Source organism: Chenopodium quinoa, unplaced genomic scaffold, assembly GCF_001683475.1.
Source record: "Chenopodium quinoa cultivar QQ74 unplaced genomic scaffold, ASM168347v1, whole genome shotgun sequence".
NCBI classification, from domain to species: domain Eukaryota; kingdom Viridiplantae; phylum Streptophyta; class Magnoliopsida; order Caryophyllales; family Amaranthaceae; genus Chenopodium; species Chenopodium quinoa.
In genome coordinates this window covers 8,477-29,566 of record NW_018744988.1, presented here as the reverse complement: position 1 = coordinate 29,566, position 21,090 = coordinate 8,477, and the positions used below count along the sequence as shown (strand labels likewise).

General features: G+C 37.6%; 1 long non-coding RNA gene across 7 annotated transcripts; it reads right to left on the bottom strand.

The window, feature by feature from the left end:
• Positions 1-7,653: 7,653 nt before the first annotated feature.
• Positions 7,654-20,251, bottom strand: LOC110706538. Of its 7 annotated transcripts, none has more exons than XR_002508369.1 (13): positions 15,605-19,971; positions 15,306-15,511; positions 13,871-13,963; positions 13,620-13,757; positions 12,633-13,486; positions 12,294-12,557; positions 11,887-12,191; positions 11,614-11,799; positions 11,423-11,529; positions 11,232-11,316; positions 11,044-11,142; positions 10,688-10,901; positions 7,654-8,659 (listed from the first exon to the last, which is right to left on the bottom strand). It is a non-coding gene; the product is annotated as an uncharacterized LOC110706538 (long non-coding RNA). The 7 variants fall into 7 exon arrangements; XR_002508365.1 differs by lacking the exon at positions 10,688-10,901 and adding an exon at positions 20,004-20,251 and having other exon boundaries at positions 7,655-8,659; positions 15,605-15,916; XR_002508366.1 differs by lacking the exon at positions 10,688-10,901 and having other exon boundaries at positions 7,655-8,659; positions 15,605-15,916; positions 16,068-19,970.
• Positions 20,252-21,090: the final 839 nt, after the last annotated feature.

Sequence of the window (21,090 nt, the reverse complement as noted above, 5' to 3'; positions counted from 1 at the left end):
AAAGTCATAATCCCATAAGGTGCCTCTACTACATGAACAAAAAGTGATTATTATGTGTAGTTGTAGGCACCTAAAAATGTTTCCATAAAATCAAACCTGATGACAAATAACCTTTCACCGTCATTATTGGTCGGATTGAATATTTAATATCAGATGTGCTTAAAATCCACATTCAATCAAACACGACTTACAAATTAGCCAACAAATTAGTCCTAATTTTTAATCAAAGCATAATCCAACCATCATTTTAGCCCAAACCTTTTTAATTAATTAATTAAGCCCGATTAATAAATAATAAAACCTTAAATAGGTCTGGAACTTTGAAACGGCGCCTAAATACCACGTACTTAATTTTTAAACAAAAGGTATAATGAATTGGATGGATTTCAAGGAAACAACAAACAGGTTCGTCGTGTCACGGCAGAAATGCTGCGCAACGACAATCTCTACCGTCCCACGGTAAATTGCACCATGTCACGGCAAATCCTGTCGTGAAGCAACTGTAGAAACCTAAAGATGTCTCTCCAAATCTAAAATCGATGATGAACAACCTTTCAACGTCATTATTGTTCGAGTAAATTATTTAATCTCGGGAGTGCTTAAAACCCATATTCAATCAACATATCAGTCCTAATATTGATTCAAAAACAGTCCAACTTACATTTTTGGCAAACCATTTTGAATTCATTTCGTGTTATATATTTATTAAGCCCGATTAAAAAAATAATAAAAATCCTAAGCCTCAAATTATTCTGGAAGAGCTAAAACGGCGCCTAATCACATTCTTAGTTATTAAACAAAGAATAAAATGAATTTGGACGATTTTCAAGAAAAACGACTTTGTCGTGTGGCAGTAGATATGCAGCGCATCGGTAAAACCTGCCATGTCACGAATAACCGTGCTGTGTCGCGGTAGACATGCCTTGACATTGCGTTATTCTAAGGTTTCTCAATGGCGCATTTTATTTCTAGGATTTGATGCATCATTTTGTTAATTTCCTCTATAAATGTGAGGCTAAATTCCTTAGTTTTAAGGCACAAAAAGTCATTCTTTCTCTCTCTCTCTCTCTCTCTCTCTCTCTCTCTCTCTCTCTCTCTTATGCTCTAGCCTAAACACTAGCCTATTCTATTCTTTCACCATACATCCTTTTAGCACTCCCTGGAGTCCGTAATTTACCCGTAATTCTTCGCTTAAGCCAATGTGTGAACGGTAGAACTGCTGATGGGTGTCATAAATGGCACCATTTGATGATCATTTAGGTTGTTTTCACCTTCTTTTCATGGCTTTCATGCTTAATAAATGCTTAGTTTTATGCATTTGGTCTTGGTTTTACCTTCGTCTCTTATTTTATAGCTTTTATGTATTTTGTTGGTTTTTCTACACTTTTCTCCTTTATTTGCTCTATTTTCGTGGATGTAGATATTGTACAAGGTTCGGCTCTTGATATTGGTGAATTACTAAGGTGGGAGATGCTTTTGTAGCAAGCTCATGGCAATTGGAAAGCTCAAGATGCAAGGAAGTGAATTCTCCAAGTTTTAGCTCTTGCGCTCTCAAGCTGTGCTCTCATGAAGATGAAGTGTTGAACCCACAATCAAGTGCTTTTGGGACTTCCTCTCTTAGTGTTCATCATCATCATGTTGTGCGTTCATTCGAAGACCTTAGCGAACGCACAAAGCCACGAGAAGATCCGAAGAAACCCAGAAGAGCACGGTCGCGCACTGTTGCTGCGCGGGCGCTCCTCTGCGGGTTCTAGCTTCTCTCTTCTTCGTTTCGCGCCTCTTATAAATACCCTTTTGAACCCAATTTTTGCAGAAAGTTTCATTTTAGATTGGAAAAATGGAAATTAAAAATCCAATCTTTGCACTTTTTCCTCCCAAAAATCCAACATTCATTTTATTCCTCAAAAATCCAATCTTTATACCCGTCCTTCTCCAACAGATCCATTTTACCTTTGACCTGTTAAACAGGTTAAAAAGATTTTTTTTTTAATTCTCTCAATTTCTTTTCTCACTCCTCTTTCCTCAAAAATGGAAATCAACCAAATTACCCACCAGTACGCCACCAATAACACTCTCACCAACACCATGACACGATTGTTTTTAAAAAATCCCCTCACCAAGAACCACCACCCCCAGCCCCTCTATGCCGACAACCAGCCCCTCAACCCTACCACCCGCAGTTATCAATGAAATTCTTGAACCCAATATTCGTCATGGTCTCTCTTTTCTGTCTTTCACTGCCTTCCCCTAAATCTCTAAAAAAAGGTCATTTTTTTATCGATTTGATTGTTAAATTTGTGGGTTTTGTTCAATTTGGCTTATTTTGTGTTATTATTGAATGATTGGGCTGGATTTCAATTGGTTATTTTATAATTATGATGTTGAATTGTTTTCATGTTGATGTTGCGGCTGAAGGTTTAGGGTGGTGGTGATGGTGGTTGTATGGTATTGTGGGCTGTGCGTGCAGTTGTTTGGGCTGAGCAATGAACTTTAGCGGTTTGGAGTTGGTGGCCGGGCGATTTGGAGTCAATGGTTGCAGTTTGCGAGGCTGCTAAAATGGAGGGTGAAAATGGAGTTGGGTGGTGGTGCGAGTTGGGTTGTGGCTGGAAAAACAGGGTGGTTGGAAAGGGAGGGTAAGGGGAGGATGGTCGGGAAGGGAGGTGGTGAGGAATGGTGGCCGGATTTTATGGAGGTGGTGAGGAATGGTGGTGAGGATGGTGGCTGGAAATTTTTTTTTTTTTTTTTTTTTTTTTAACTATTTTAATTTTTTAATAATAAAATAAATAATTGACCTATTAATAGCTGACATGTGGCATCTATCTTAAAAAAACCGGTCATCAACAGGTAATGGACCTTTAGATGAAGGGAGGGTATAAAGGTTGGATTTTTGAGGAATAAAATAAAGGTTGGATTTTTTGGAGGAAAAAGTGTAAAGGTTGGTTTATAAATTTCCATTTTTTCTTTTAGATTTTGATCATAATTTTATCTTAGTTGAGAACTTCTCTCTCTAGTTTTAGGGTTAGTTTAGGAGTAGATTTTAAAAGAGAGAAAGTGAGGAATTTCAATGGTGATTGAGAGATTGAAGATTCAATGGTGACAATTGTGTTGAAGATCTTCTTTATTATCAATGAGCATTCTTAACTCTATCTCATTTTATTGCTTTGTTTAATATTCATGTTTGTTTGGTTGATTTTAATGTTTGATGCTTGATTAGTGTAGTTGTTCTTCATATATTGTTGATTCTTAATTTCTTTAGTTGTTAGTTGATTAGATGATGATGTTTGAGTAGTTGTTTGTCTAGGGATTGGGCGAAACCTGTATGGTTGATTGATTATACTTAATTTGGGAATTATGTAGATTAATTGTTGAGATTAAATCGATTAATGGAAGTTTGCATGTGTGTAATTCGATTAGGCCTTGAGAATTATGCTAGATTGTATTGTAAGTCTACATTGATACGGACCATTGATTTGTAGCTTACATTTGTCGATTGAGCTTGATTAATGATGCTCCTAGTTAAAGTTTCTCATAGTTGGCGCTAGTTTGACCTCTAGGAGATAGCTTGTTGACTCTTTTGATTGACCTTGCCATTAGTCTTCACAACCATTGACTTGCATTTATTCCCGAGTTGCTACAATTGTCATGATTACATGTTGGTCCTCATTCCTAGTGTTTTATTTGTTTGGTTCTTCATTTTGTTAATTGGTTAGTGTTTACCTTTTATCGTTAGACTTCGACCTAGCTTAGGCGCATAATTGAGAGCGCTTGAACATTACTGTTCCTTTGGGTTTGACCCTTGACTTGCCTCTATACTTATATAAAGGTTTGTTAAGTGTTTATAAATTTAGTTTGACCAAGGGAGGATTAGTTTCAACGACCTAGTTCCACCCCTCGTCAAAATAGCGTCGTTGCCGGGGAATGGCGTAGTTGTTTTCTATTGTTGTTGAGTCTATTTCACGATACAAAAAGATTTTTCTCTTTAGGCTACATTTGTGGCCGTGCTATTGATATTTGCTTTGAGTTTTTTGTATGCGTATGATCAGAGGAAGGACTTTAGTGCCATTTGATCCGGAAATCGAGAGAACAATAACAAGGATAAGGGTTGCTAATCGTTCTTTGAGTCCAAGCTCTCCAAAAGAGAAAATTCACCAAGAAAGAGAAGAGGGGATCGAGTAAGCATGGGAGCTAATCCAAGAGTTGCTTTGAAGGAGTTGGGAACTCTCGGCGCTTATTGATTTGAGAGTGGCATAGCTCCACCAACAACTCCCGCCAATGACTTTGAGATAAGGCCGTCAATGATAACAATGATTGAACAAAGCAATTTAGAGGTTCCAAGCATGACAACCCACTAAACCATCTCAAAGAGTTCGAGAAGTATTGCAATACCATCAAGGTCAATGGAGTTTCTCAAGAATTGATAAGGCTCAAGATATTTCCGTTGTCTCTAATCGGAAGGGATTTGGAATGGTTGGACATGGAAGTGAAACCTAATTCCTTGAGAACTTGAGATGAGGTTAATAAGGGGTTTCTTTCCCGTTTCTATCCTCTGACCGTCGAAGCACGAAATCTAATCTAAAGTTTCAAGCAAAAGCCTAGTGAGAGTTTGTATGAGGCTTGGGAAAGATATAAGGAGTATCAACGTGAATGTCCTCATCATGGAATTCCAAATTATCAAATCATACAAATTTTCTATGGATGATTGAGCCCCCAAGGGAAGTCGTGTCTTGACGCCGGAGCCGGAGGCCCGGTTATGAACAAGATTGAAGAAGAGGTTGTAGATATAATTAAGGATGTAGTTCGTCACTACATGCATGGATTGACAAGAGGGAGAGAGAGAGTCCATAAGCAAGAGTGGCTCAATGGTTTATTCGGTTGATCATCTTAACGCAATCAATAAATTGTCTTCCCAAATCTCAAACTTGGGAAAGGAGATGACATTGATTAAAGCCAAGCTAGAGAGTGCCTCTTCGATTGCACCAAGTCTTCCCTCCCATATAAAAGAGAGATCAGAGGTACACCTTCTAACTCTACTCCTCCTTCTACCTTGAGTAATATGCCAAGTGGTTGTGTCTTTTGTGATTTTTGTGGGTCTTATGACCATGATTCTTCTAATTGTCCAAATGCTTTTGAAAATTGTGATGATGTTGAAAACAATGATTGTGAGCAAGTGAATTTTGTTTCCAATAACAATAATGGACAAAGATTTAATGGTCCAAGGAATTTTGGGAATAGGAATTCTCACCAACAAGGTAGTTTTGATAACTACAACAATAGTGGTTATAAGAACCAAGGAAATCAAGGTTTCCAAGGTAACTACAACAACCAAGGTTATAGTAGTCAAAACCAAAGCCAAGGGTATGGAAATCAAGGCTAATCTCATGGCTTTGGTGGCCAACACACAAATTTTGGTAACAATCAAGGCCGAGGTAATTGGAACAATCAAAATAGGGGAAATATTCAAAACAACAAACAAAAGGGGACCCCACCCGGATTTGCTCCAAGACCTCAAGGCAATGATGATAATTATTATGCTCAACCCCCATATTCCAAGACTACCTTAGGGGAGATCATTGAGAACCAAACCAAGATTTTGAACACCTACATGTCGGTGAGTGATAAGAAGTTCAATGAGATGATGACACACAACAAGATGCTTGAAACCCAAATCACTCAACTAGCTAACACTTTAAAAGATTGTGTTAGCCCTTCTTCACTACCCTCTTAAGGAGTTGATCCTAAGAAACTCGTTTATTCTATCACCACAAGCAGTGGAAACTGCTTGAAGAGAGATTTTCTAGGAATAGTGAGGAGGATGAGAAGAAGAGTGATTGTGATTCAAGTAAGGAAAAAGAGGAAGAAGATTAGAGAGTTCAATTTTTAGAATTAGAAGAGGAATTTTAGATCATTTTGTAGAGAGAGAAACTCTAGATTATAGAGAGAGAAGTTCTTGATTGATGATTGAAGATTGATGATTCTAGCATTTTCTCCATTGAATTGAAGCAAGTTTGTAAGGATTTCTTTTACTTTAAAGCAATCTTTAGCTTATGATTTCAATTGTTTTGTTGATTGTTCAAGTTTGAATAAAATTTGTGATTGAATTAATTTATTGATATGATGCTGATGAAATTGTTGTTTGCTTAGTTTTGATCTTGATTTCCATGGATTGTGAGTAGTTCTCTTGCTAGGGTAATGGTGAAGCATATATGAGTAATGGATTGATGCTAATTGGGGGAAATTGATGGAGCTGATGTAGTGATTAAATTGGTTGATTGATTAAGTGCATGTGTGTGATTAATTGAAGTGTAGCTAACTTTGATTGTTACACTAGAATGCATTGTAAGTTCATATTGTTACGGAAAATTGATTTGTGACTTGCTTTTGTCAATTAAGTATGTTTGCAAGGTTCCTAGTTAGAGTCTCTCGTAGTTGACGCTAGCTTGGCCTCTAGGAGATAAGCCTACCATTCTCTTTGATTGCTTAATTGATTTTCCCTCGCAACATTCGACTTAGTCATCTCCAACCCCAATTAGTTGTATCCATTCCGAGTATATGTGGATCCTAAACCCTAGTGCTTGATATTATTTGATTTCTTCTTGATTGTTTGATTGCTTTGGAATTTGCACACCTTAATTCATTTTTTCGAGATAGCTTAGCTTTAGCATTAGCATTCATCTCCCATTCCTAGTGGTTTGACCCTCGACTTACTCCTATTCTAGGTATAAGGGTGTGTTGAGAGATTACAAATTTTGTTTGACCGAGGGAAGATTAGTTTTCAACGACCTAGTCTCCACCCGCGATCACAATGGCGCCGTTGCCAGGGAACAATGTCTATGTTTGAGTGTTTTTGATTGCTTGAGTCTAGGTCTTTGTATATACTTTTCTTTTATTTGATTTTTGTTTGTTTTGTGAAAAAAAAAAATGGCATGTCTATCTTTTCCTCGATATAATAATGAGCCTTTTTGTTAATTTTTTTTTTTTTTTTTTTTTTTTTTTTTTGGTAAATAAAGAATTTTATTACCAAAAGTAAAGAGTTACTACCCATAAAAGTAGCAACTACAATAATATTTATATATACTAGTGGGATTTCTAGACTATCATTGTTGTACTCTTTGAGAGGCTTGTGAGATTTGTTATTTTGGTTGAATGAACAAATTAGGAATGAAGTTGAATGCATGCATAATGGTAGATTTAGAGCATTGTCAATGGATAGTGCTTGGGATTTCTATGTTTGGTTTTCTAGTGATGTTTATATTAGGGGTAATCGTATTTCTAATTTTGATGTGTAATGTGTTAATTCTCCTAATACTAGCATGATCTCCCATGATGCATCACATGATCCAATTAGTGAACCTAGAACAAATGCTTCCAATTCTATTTCCTCTGTTGTTCATGATAATGAGGTGCATGCTCAAGTTGACAAATCTCATATGTTTGATTGTGCCCCCACTCCCCAATGTGATGTATATGCTCATGATTTCAATGTTAATTCTTCCAATCTTGGTTGTACTTCTTCTTTTCTTGTCGAGCCTCAATCTTCGACACCTTTTGAATCTCTTATTGCTACTTTGGAAACTCAAATTAGGCATATTGAGCTTAGTTATGATCTTGGGACTAAAAGGAGTCGATTCTTAATTATTTGAAAAGTCAATTGGAGGTGATGAAAAAGAGTGTGGAGCATCTTGAGGAGGGGCACTACTACAAAAATAAGCGAAGAGACCCGTTGAAATATCCTTTACAAACCGCCCATCAACGGGTCTCTATCTAAGCGGTCTGTCAGATAAACAGACCGCCTCTATGGATGGGGTCTGTTTTTAAAAGTTAACAGACCCGTTATGCAAAATACCAGGTTTGTTAGATTACTTGTTTTAGAATAAAATATTAAAGATAAGAGACCCGTTGTAAAATAAATAGGGTATGTTTGCTATATTAAAGTGACCCGTTAAAAGAGAATTAAGGTCCTTTTGAAAATTAACTTCAGACCCTATATCAAAGATATGGGGTCTCTTTGATATATTTTTTTATTTAATTCATCAACCTGTAAGATCCCTTCTTCACCTAACAGGTCTGTTAGCATACTTGTTTTTTTTTCTTTTTTTTTAAATCAATAAAATTTTTAAATGGCTTTTTTTTTCCAGCAATTTCTTCAATAATTACCTATTAATTTTCTTTTAAAACTAACCTGCATAATATGTAATTCAATAAAATTTGTTGACAAATAAATTTTTAGACCTACTTCATATATAATTCAATCAATCCCATTACAAAAAATTCACCCATATAATGTTGTGCCACCCACAATTACACCATTACAAAAAAAGACTAACTCTTAATTTTCTCCCATTCTACCATGTACACCAAAAAAAAAAAAAAAAAAAAAAAAAAAAAGCACTATACATCAACCATTGTTTCCAAAAACATCAGCATTCTACCATGTACACCATTACAAAAAAAAAAAAAACCACGGCATTAAACATCAACCATGGCACACATATGTTCCAAAGTGTATGTGTTGAATAAAAATTTGAACCAAAACGCAAGCAATTACCATACTATCTTTGACTTCTTCATCAACTTAGTTTAGTTGCTTAAGCAAATATTCAACCCAAATATCTAGTATCTCATCAATTTCTTCCGATGAATAAGCTTCTTGAGTAAAGAACTGCAATGTAAATAGCAGAAAAAAGAATTAAATAGGTTCATGGAAGTAGTGAACCAAAGCTCAAAACTGAATTTCAGATCCAAAGCTCAAAACTGAATTTCAGAACTAAATTGAATATGTGAACCAAAGATCAAAACTGAATTTCAAAACGAAACCAAAATTGAATTTCAGAACTTATTTTCAGAACTTAATTTCAGAACTAAATTCAGAACTGAATTTCAAAACTAAATTTTGAACTGAATTTAGATCTGTATTTCAGGACTGATTTCAGGCAAGGGCAAGTCAGGACAGGCGGTGTTTTCAGGGCAGGGGGTGTGCAGGGTAGGGGAGTGTGCGTAGGGGGTGTTGGTGCAGCTGGTGCGCTGCCGGGCAAGGCAGCAGGTGCCCTGCCTGCCAAGGCAAGGCTGTAGCTACTGCCCTGCCAAGGCATGGCAAGGCAAGGCTGCCGCCCTGCCAAGGCATGGCAAGGCAAGGCTGCCGCCCTGCCAAGGCAAGGGTGCAGCTGCCCTGCCAAGGCTGCTGCCCTACCCTGCCAAGGCAAGGCAAGGTTGCCCTGCCTCACATTCTAAATTAATCACAATTTTTTACTCAACGTCCTGTTTGAATGAAGGAAATAAATTACCCAATATGGCAATAAACTATGCAAAATTCTACGAGGATAACACTTTTCCAACATATTTTTCTACATTGATAGAATTTTAACTTAGTTCCACAGTCCCCACACTTCCCCAAAAACTAAAACAACTCAAATGATCTATATCATGACACAATTCCCATTCCGTAAGTGGTAGTAAATAGTGATAATGAGCATATATTAACGTCAATACAATTACAACATAATTTCACTCCAAATAATCTTTTTTCTTTGTAAATTTTCATTACCACTTGGGGTTTAGTATTGGGTGACAATGAACATTTCCAAAGCATAACACACACTTTCGTGATGCGATTGCATTAGTACAATATCACATTTCTTGTCAATATCACATTAGTATAATATCACATTTCGTGATGCTGCTGCTGCCCTGCCAAGGCAAGGCGGCTGCTTGTCACGTGCCGACTACTTTGCCCTAGTCACGCACCGTGCGCCACCCGCTTACAGTCCGTCGTAAGACGAGTCAGGCTTTCTCCTTGGCACTTACTCCTTGTGCCCACGTAGCACAACTCCTTGTGCTGCTAGTATAAGTTTGCTAGCACGATCCCTTTGCGCTAACAAGTCCCCTTTGGTTGAACTAAGCACTCACCCTTAGTGCCTTAGTCCGAATTTACGACTAAGTGTCGTAGACAATTGAGCACCCAAGCTATCACCCTTGCTCGTATGCCCGATCACTCACTTGGCACCCTCGTGCCTTAGTTTTCCTCACACTCTCTAAGTGTTGGAAGGAAAGGATTGAGTTGCAAGAGAACACAAGTGCTTAAGAAAGGCTTTTTGTATTGCTCTCAACTTGAATGTACAAATGATGCCTTGGAGCCTATTTATAGTGCTCCACCCTACTTACTCTCTTTCTCTAGAATGTTCCTAACCTCCTCAAATGGAGGGTTCTAGACTACAAGGATCTAGAGTTTTCCCACCTCCTTAGGAACTACATACATGGAGGTTTCTACAAGCTTCCTACCTAGAATGCTAAGGACTAACCTAGAACATTCTAGAACTTTACATTCAAAATGTACATACATAGAAGGCCCTAGAGACTTCTAAGATGCACTGGATGAACCTTGAATATTCTAGAGACATCCTCTCTAGAATACTCCTCCAAAAGAACTCCGTAGATAGCTCCGGAACCTTCTAGAAGCTTCCCACGTTTCCCGGGCTACCTGCTGCACAAACTTGTATTTCGGGACCTTGTCTCGGAAAACTGACACCACCATCGTCTTCCTTGGCCCAAAATACGGTGGACCCCCAAATTTGGGCCCATTTGGACTTCATTTGGGTCTCCAAACGACCCATTATTGTGTTACTGTCAAGTGGGTATTCACTAGGATTTTAAGCAAGGTGCAATATAAAGCTCTTTAGGGGGAAGTGCTTACCTGAGCACCAAGGCAAGCCCCCTAGCCCCGATTGTTGCCTTGCTGCCTAGTGACCCTCTTGACGCCCATCCTTGGTGTGGGAGTGACCCGTGACATGCTGCTGCCCTGCCATGGCAAGGCGGCTGCTGCTGCCCTGCCAAGGCAAGGCGGCTGCTGCTGCCCTGCCAAGGCTAGGCGGTTGCTGCTGCCCTGCCAAGGCTAGGCGGCTGCTGCCCTGCCAAGTGCATAAGTATATTCAAGCAACAAATCCTCTCACAATAACCAATTAGGCAGAAATATATGTGTTAAAGTGAGGAAATTTTGGTCAGAAATATCCAGTTGAAACAACAAAGTATCTGAAGTGCATAAGTTCTAACCTTGTCAGTAATCCATAACACCCTTTTTTCTAAAATCTCGAGCATGTACCGGCACAAAAAGTATCCATAGTTCTTCTTGTGTTTAGGATGGCTAGGACACTACAACAGATCATCCATGAGTTACTTTATTATGTGAAAGACCTACAACCGATTATCGTATGTTAAGTTTAAAAATATAAAGTGAATACCTTTGGTTGCTTCCACCCAATATATGCATCCTTTTTTATTTTCTTGATATCCTTGCGATGGACAGCGCTAAATTGTTTGATTCCCCTACATAATTATGACAAGATAAAATGATAATAATGACAAAAATACCAATTACTTGAACATCAATACAAATATAATGAAGTCAATAAATGATTACTGTACTGCTTACTCTTTGATGACTATTTTAGCAAACTCAGGTATGCTGTCTGCTCCACCTGGGTCCAACCAATAGATATCCCATTCCAAGGGCTAATCACAACTAACATCCAATTCCGACTATATACAAATTACACGAAAAGTTAATAAAATAACATATCAATAATTATCAGCTATTGTGAAGAAAACACATATTACACGTACTTTTCATTATAAGGTGCAAAGAATAATTGATTACGATCCTTTCCCTCATTGCACCCAAACACACGAGCTAAGTATGTAGACGGGTTTTCCTCTTCTATTGTTGGATTCATTGGGGATAGAACATTGGAATCGCAAAATCCAAACATACCCGAAATTCCTTCTTCTTGACATTGCTCTTTTAAGTACCTTTCCCCGCCATCCGTAAAAGGTCAAACATGTAAGAAGATACTAAAAATAGAAATTCTCAAATCTTAAAAATGTAAATGAACTTACTTCATGAAAATATTCAAGTGAGCCGCTCCGATCTCTTTTGGGAAACACCAATTAAGCAAATCTTTGTAGTCAAGAATAACATTAACCACATGTTCAGTCAGAAATACAGTTTTCTAGAAACTTAAGGAGATGGATTCACTACTCTTTTTCATTCCCAAAGCATGAGTTTTTAACGACTGTAACCAATTAGTAGTCACTTTTTCACAATCTTCAGCTCCGAAAAGATGCATGCCAGTGGTTGATGTTTGGGATGATGCCGATCTTGGGGATGGAGTAGTCACGTCTTTTTCCAGGTGCACATCATCCTTTCATACAAACAAACAATATATATCAAGTAAATGAAACTCTTAACTTAAAATCAATTCTGAACTAAATTTAGTTGGTAAAAAAAACTGATATAACAATACCTTAACTGGAAGAATCAAGTGAACTGGCTAAGAAGTGTAACTCTTCTTAGCTTGGCAAACAAAGATTAATTCTTCATTTGGACATGGCAAGGGAGCATTCGGCACAAAATCTTCTACAATAGAGACTTGGCGGTGACCAGGGGGTAGCGATCAGACATGATTTTTGATGATTTCTTCTGCCTTCTCTTGATAAACTTTCCCTTTAGAACCAATTACATGTCCTTTATCGCCGTCCTCAATGGCCAGTTGACAATCACTCCAGCCCTATACAAGTCATGACATAATTAAATTTCATATACATAATTTACATTCGAAGATGTATGACTTTTAATACAATACCTCAGGAAAAGTGATATTGCTTTATTTGAGGCCAAGATAAATTGAGATATCATCATGAATATTCAAAAGTGCATGGTCAGGTTGATTAATTTGCTCTGTTGGAGGCCAAGAAACATGGTACATCTCAGCCTCAGAGCTTTGAAGATGATCGTGTTGCACGGGAGGACTTATGTGAGCCTCATGACCACGTGAAACATTAGCAGCATCCTGAAATTGAGACTCCAACAATTGATGACCTTCACTTTGTTGTCGCTCAACCCCTCTAGTTAGCTGTTGTGTAAGTGGAATGTTAAGCATTCCATGGTCAACAAAATTATTTAATTGGGTAAAACCTAACCTATTACCATCAAGACCATCAAAACCACCGAATTCAGCTTGACCACCAAAACCAAAACCACTCTGACCACCAAAACTAGTCTGACCAGAAGAACCAACCTGTTGATCATGACAAGACTGACCACCAGAACTAGACTGACCACCAGTAGCAGGCTGACTACCACCTTTGCCAAATAGGCCAACCAGTCCACCCAAACTGCCAAATTGACCAAAAGCATTTGATTGACCAAAGATGGCCATGAACGATTTCAATTGCTCCTGATTTAAGCATGACATGATGAAAGACAATAATAAATTCTGATTATTTTTCATAGTTCCCATCTCTGATTGCATCATGCCGATTTTTGCATACAATTGGCTTGGTGCAGTTGGTTTGTTAAAGCAAAAATATTCCTTATTTGTGATACCTGATCCAACTGCCCTCACTGAACCACCAAGCTCACGCGTATTCAATGCTCTTGCTAATATGTCATCCCGACCATTGCACACGAATTCTCCTCTTTGAGCTTGAGCCTCCACTGCAATATGCAATTTAAAATTTCAAGGGACGTAATAGATGAAACCAAGTGAAATAAATTCAAATGAAGGCAATCATTCACAATAATTTAATGAAATAAAATTTGTGCAGAAGATCTTCATTAGATTTCTTACTATAGCTTCATGGATATCCCTATCCACTAGATTATCAAAAAAAATGATTCCATCTTTGACCTGAGAGTGAGCTTTGATCCAAGTCAAGTGTCGAGGCACTTGTGACACATGGACTCCCTGTTTTTCAAGTTCTTTTTCCTGCCATTGTACAAAATTAATTTAGACTTATGTTTGAAGTATATGAATAGAAATTTTCAACACCAATATTATATATATATGGTAGTTACATATAGAATATTTGTCAAACTTACTATTCATTCTTCAAAATATTGATACCAAAGTTGGCCTCCTCGATACTTTAAGGTCTTCTTCTTTGCCCTCACACGATTTTTTTCACTCAATTCCTACAAAAAAAATTTAAGATTAAATTCAGTACACACCATCTTGCTAGAGGAAGCTTATCATAAACTTATAAAGCATCAAAACTAATAAACTTATAAAGCATCAAAACTAATAAACTTATCAAGCATCAAAATAGAACTGAACTCAGCACGAAGCTTCAGAACTGAACTCCAGGACTAAACTCAAAACTGAACTCAGAACGGAACTTCAGAACTAAACTCCAGAACTGAATTCAGAACTGAGGTTCAGAACTAAGCCTCAGAACTGAATTCAGAACTAAGCTTCAGAACTGAACTCAAAATTGAGCTTCAGAACTGAACTCCAGAACTGAATTCAGAACTAAGGTTCAGAATTGAATTCAGAACAAAGCCTCAGAACTGAATTAAGAACTGAGCTTTAGAACTGAGCTCCAGAACTGAACTCCAGAACTGAGCTTCAGAACTGAACTCAAGAACTGAATTTCAAAACTGAATTCAGAACTAAGCCTCAGAACTGAATTCAGAACTAAGCCTCAAAACTGAATTCAGAACTGAGCTTCAGAACTGAACTCAGAATAGAGATTTAGAACTGAACTCAGAACTGAGCTTCAGAACTGAACTCCAAAAGTGAACTCAGAACTAAGCCTCAGAACTGAATTCAGAACTAAGCCTCAATACTGAATTCAGAACTGAGCTTTAGAACTGAACTCAGAACTGAACTCAGAACTGAGCTTCAGAACTGAACTCTAGAACTTAATTCAAAACTGAGGTTTTGAATTCAAGTTTAGAACTGAATTCAGAACTAAGCATCAGAACTGAATTCAGAACTGAGCTTTAGAACTAAACTCAAAACTGAACTCAAAACTGAGCTTTAGAATTGAACTCCAGAACTGAGGTTCAGAACTGAATTAAGAACTAAGCCTCAGAACTAAATTCAGAACTGAGCTTCACAACTGAACTCAGAAATGAGCTTCAGAAATGAACTCCAGAACTGAATTCAGAACTGAGGTTTAGAACTGAATTTCAGAACTGAATTCATAACTAATCCTCAGAGCTGAATTCAAAACCGAGCTTCAGAACTGAACTCAAAACTGAACTCACAACTGAGCTTCAGAACTGAACTCCAGAACTGAATTCAAAACTGAGGTTCAGAACTGAATTCAAAGCTAAGCCTCAGAACAGAATTCAGAATCGAGCTTCAGAACTGAACTTAGAACTGAACTTCAGAACTGAACTCCAGAACTGATTTATGAACTGAATCACTAAATTCAGGACTGACTTTAGGAAATGGTAGGGAAAAGGGGTGTTTGCAAGGCAGGGGATTGAGTCCAACAAATTCAAATTATTTTATAAATATAACAGCTACCTGAAACTCCTTTGAAGTACAATATTTAACGAAGATCTTCCAATCTGTATCTTTTATTAAAGGTATTTCCATGGGGGTTGTTGTCTGACAGCTCCATCTTTTAGATACATCCATTCAAGTCTTAGCCTAGTCTTGAAAGCTTTCCATCGCTTAGAAGCTTGTGTCAGTATCCAATTTCTGCGATTCTTGATGACATAAAATCCCTTCTGCATTGTTGGTACATAAACATTAAACCTTCCTACATAAAAGCATATTGTATGACTTATTCAAATGTCTTAGAACTGAATATGTTTGCTTACTGTGATATCATTGTAGAATTCGTCTAAGACTCCATTTGGAAGGTCAGACCACTCCTTATAAGTAATCGTTACTCTTTCACGGGCAACAACACCAATGTAGGTGGAGAAATGAGACTTGTGCTCTCCTACTGGAATTCTTTTAATAGGATGCCATTCTAAACGAATCTTGGTGCCTGCTTGGATCGCCTTCCCCACCATAGCAAGTACAGTACGACCCCTCTCATCCTTACGCCTTATTTTCTCAGAATCCTTCGGATGTAGTGTGTCACCTTCATTGGATGGGCGTACACGTTTTCTCTTTCTAGCCATCAACTTATAAAAAAATCAGAAAAATAAATTTAATTGGTTAGTTAAATGCAAAAATAATTGTAATAACAAAACCAAAATTTTAAGTAGGACATCCTAAGGAAAAACCAATAATAATAAAAAAAAGTTAGTACTTTATAAAAAAAAAAAAAATTACATTTGTTACGAGATCGCTTTCGCTTGACATTTTTTCGCTTCTTTGTATCTTCAACCCATGTAGCCTCATTATGATCATCTCTCACATATATTGAAGAGTCATCAACATTATCGTCCACTACTTTTCTTGTCAAAGAAGGAGACTCCGACACACTATAAAAAGTACAATCATCAGTGGAGTGTCGAGGCCTTGGTGTTATGATAACTGACCCTCGCTTATCTAAGGGGTCAGTCATATAAAAAATTTATTTTGCTTGGGTAGATAAAATAAAAGGATCCTCTTTGTGACCAACCTTGTTAAGATTGACCAAAATAAGTCCCATGTTACTTTCTTCAACACCGTTAATGTTGTCAACCCATTGGCATTTGAAAAGAGGAATCGAAAACATGGTGTAATGCAACTCACAAATCTCTTCAATGACTACATAGTATCTCATAGTACCACACACGGGATTCTTATCTTTTGCACTAGAAAAGTGAATAGCTTGAGCCTCTAAAGTGACCCTACTGTTTTGCATAATGTTGTGTTCATCTTGGAACTTTGTGTAAAAAGTGCAACTATTTATAACATATCCTGAATAGTATGTTGCACTAAAGTCAGGTCCATATGCTAAACTCTTGACTCAATCTGAGATTACTATTGAAGAGTCATCGAGTTCCCTCATTGCTTCATCTTTGAACCAAGAAATGAATGATTTGCTATGATTGTCAGCTAATGCCTTTTCGCATGCTCTTTGATTGTACTTTCTCAAGTGTCTCATATGTCTTTCAACATAGGGTGCAACTTCATCCTCATTATGCAGAATGTATGAGTGTGCCTTGTGCCAGTTGTCACAAGACATATCACGTTGCTTACGACCTAAGGTTCCCACACCATCCATTCGTCCACTATGACGGGATGTAGGAATCCTTATTCTCATTGAATTTATCATAAAATCACCAGCATATTGTAGTACTTCGTCATAGAAAAGTTGCTCAGCAATACAACCTTCAGGTTGATAAGCATTCTTCACATACCCTTGATATTTTCTCATTTGCCTTTCAAAAGCCCATTGAACTCTCAAATATATTGGACCACAAAATCTTATCTCTCTTACAAAGTGAACCGTCAAATGAACCATGATATCAAAAAAAGATGGAGGAAAGTACATCTCTAATTGACATAAAATTATAACAATTTCTTCCTCCAAAGCACTCAAATGTTCGGGATCAATGACTTTACTATATAGACTGCATTAAAAAACAAACAAAGTCTAGTAATGGCATATCGAACATTTTTAGGCAATATTGAACGAATAGATACGGGCAACAAATTTTGCATCAAAACATGACAATCATGAGACTTAAGGCCCATAAGTTTCAAACTTTCCATGTTTACCAGGTTGCAAATGTTAGAAGAATAACCTTCCGGCACTTTCACTCCGGCCAAGCTCTGATATAACTCGATTTTCTCTTTTCTAGAGAGTGTATAAGCAGCCGGTGGCAAGTACTTTCGACCATTCTCAACCATTTCCTTTAAGTCATCTCCCCATTTCCTTTAAGTCATCTCTATCTTTCTCCCCATCTTTGGTCTTTCTACTAATATTCAATAGTGTACCAATAACACTATTACACACATTTTTCTCAATATGCATCACATCAAGCGTATGTCTCACAAAAAGGAATTTCCACTATGGTAAACTCCACATTATTGAACACTTTTTGAATCCTTGCTGAGGAAGAGGTTTTTTATGCTTCTTACCATATGTGATCTTGAGATCTTTGATCTTTTCAAACACCTCTACTCCAGATAGTATCTTAGGGCGCACCCTAAACTCTTGATGTCCATTGAAGGCCTTTTTCAAGTTGCGATAGTGATGAGTACATGGCAAAAAATATACGATTCCCATAAAAAACATTCTTCTTAAATGCACTCAACCACCTTCCTGGAAAACCCTACAGGACAAGCAGTTTTCCCGTAAACTGTGTATCCTGATAGATTACCATATGCTGGAAAATCTTGAATAGTACAAAACAACAATGCTTTCAAATTGAAATTCTCGTTACGATGTGCATCGAACACCTCTACACCTGTTTCCCACAACAACTTTAAATCATCAATTAGTGGAGCCAGATACACATCAATATCATTACCAGGCTGCCTTGGACAAGAAATTAGCAGTGATAACATCATATACCTTCTTTTCATGCAAAGTGTAGGAGGTAAGTTGTAGGTAATCAAAATAACATGCCATGTACTATATGTGCTACTCAATGATCCAAATGAATTGAAGCCATCTGTAGACAAAGCAAGGCGTAAATTACGCTTTTCTTTGGAAAATTCTGGAAATTCTCCATCAATAAACCTCCATTGTTGGGAATCAGCAGGATGTCTAAGCATTCCATCATCCTCTCGATCATAGACATGCCATGTTAACTATTCAGCATCTCCGTCATTAGAAAATAGCCTTTTAAACCTAGGTATTATTGGAAAGTACCATAATACCTTCGCAGGCACTCATCCTTCAATCTTTTTGTATCGCGAGGCATTACAAATTGTGCATCTTTCTAACGATTCATTCTCGTTTTAATACAACATGCAATCGTTAGGGCAAGCATGAATTCTCTCATAAGGTAAACCCATGACACTTAGTGTCTTTTTTGCCTCATATGTACAACTTGGAAGGACATTATCATCTGGAAGCATGTCTTTTACCAATTCTAGGATCATATTAAAGCTTTGATCACTTAAACCATGACCCTCCTTCAAGTTATACAACTTAAGTATGGCACACAACCTTGTGTATTTAGTGCAACTTTCATACAAAGGCTTTTCAGAGTCACTTAATAAGCTCTCAAATTTATTGGGATCTTCATCAAAATTCTCCTGTACTACATGGAGCATTTCCTCTAATCTATCTCCCTCATTTGTATGTTGACCTTCATTAGCATTATCTGAAAAGTTACTCACCGAAGCTCCATCTCTACATTCTTCATGCCAAATCCAACATGTATATGTTTTATCAAATTCCCATTTCTCCAAGTGATTAAGTATCTCTTCGGGTCTCTTATACAAGAAATTATGGCACATGTGATAAGGGCATGGTAGCTTATGGCGGCCTCCACTATTCTTAACTGCAAACTTAACAAATTCTCTTACACCTGCTTGATATTTTGGGTCACCTGGCTTAGTTGTTGTTATCCAACTTCGATCCATTTAATATTTTCTACACAACAACAACTAAAATTATTAATCCCATCCTGCCCCTGCCCCTCTTCCTACACCTTTCCCCTCATCTTCTAATAATTAAATTGACAAAAAACATAACTCAAGAACCAATTAGCAACAAAACTCACGATTATGTGTACATGCATGATTCCATAGTGCATTTTTAATAAAAACAAAAAAACAAAAAAAAAAAAACACAATTTGAAATCCCAACCAACATTAAAGATGTCATACAATCTAAAATAATGAAGAATTTAAAGGGAAATTCAAACAAAAAATTATCTCTCTCTTCATCACAATAAAACCTAAAAACAAAAATCCAGAACATTAAACATCATAAAGCACATAAATTAAAACCATCATAAAGCACAGAAACTAAAACCATGAACCAACACTTGATATGAAATTTCAAGCAGCAGAAATCTGAATACACTTACAAAATAATAGCAGATTCGATTGCCAACATTAACTGACTTACTGGTTAAATGTCGAACAAGAACAAATTTTTATTAACTAAACTAATTTTAATACACTTACTGCCTCATTTCTATAATAGCAGATTCACCAACAAATGTTGAAAAAGAACCAATTTTTGTTTCAATATTTCATTTCCGCAAACAAACCAATAAGTCTAAAGTAAATTAAATGAGAAAAGTCATAAACAAAAAAATTATCAATACATAAAACCCTAACAAAGCATACATGCATCAATTGAGCCAAAATTCTAACCTTTAAGTTTGCGGTGGAGCCGTGGAGGAGCTGCTCTTTCGCTGCTCTTTCGTTCCTTTATTTTTGTGATTTCGAAGAAAACCCAAAGATGGGCACGCTGCTACTCAACTAACAATATCAGTGGCCGCAGTAACCCAGAAATCCAATGTTCATTTGGGATTTTGATGAAAAATAGAAGAGATGAATGTAATTTGGCAATCTGTAGAAAATTAGTGGTGAAATTGAAAATTTGAAGAGGGTTTTTTTGATGAAATTGAAGGGTTTTGTTTCGGGGTTTTCTGATGTCCTGCGGGAGAGTTACAATTCCGAGACTGGAACCGGACGCCTGTACCTGCAAAATAACGGAGACTCCTGAGAGCTCCGCCTCCAACGGTCAAGTTAGTACCTGATTAAGGAGTAATTAATACGGAAATTAAAGTAATAAGACCTCTCTAGGTGAGAGTGTTTAATGTTGGTAATCTGCTTTGTTAGCGAGATTAGCCGGTTATTAGTGTTCCGTAATGTTTCTGTTCTTCTCTGTTCTTCAGGTGAGATTAATTGCCTCTCAATTGCTTGATCCCTTTTAATGAGGATTAATTAAGTATTTATAGTCTTGAGAAGCGTGCCACTCTCTAGGTTTAGGGTAAACCTAGGGCTGACCGGGCCTCTAGACAGGATTGGGCCTTGTTGGCCGGTTTTCCCATTTGGCATGGGTGGACACGTGGCGTGCCTCGATTGGTCCGTAGAGGACGTATCTGTGATTGACACGTGGCAGGCTCCTATTGGCCTTCGTGAAGGACACGTGGCGGAACCTGGTTGGTCCACTTGTCAGACGGTGATTGGTGGATAAAAATCCCCTAATCATTTGCCCCTCACAGGTGGCACGTGACTGGTCACGTGTCGCCTGTGACAGGTGTCGCACGGTGACAGGCGACGGCCTGCTACAGGTGTCACCTTGCAAATGGCCGAGAGATTTTCCCGCCCAAATTTTGAATTTGGAAGCGACCCTTCGCCTTCTCACTTTGCCTATATAAGGAAGTGCTGACTTCGGTCATTTTCACATTTGAGAACTTTGCGAGAACATTCGGACCCCTGAACTTGCTCTGAC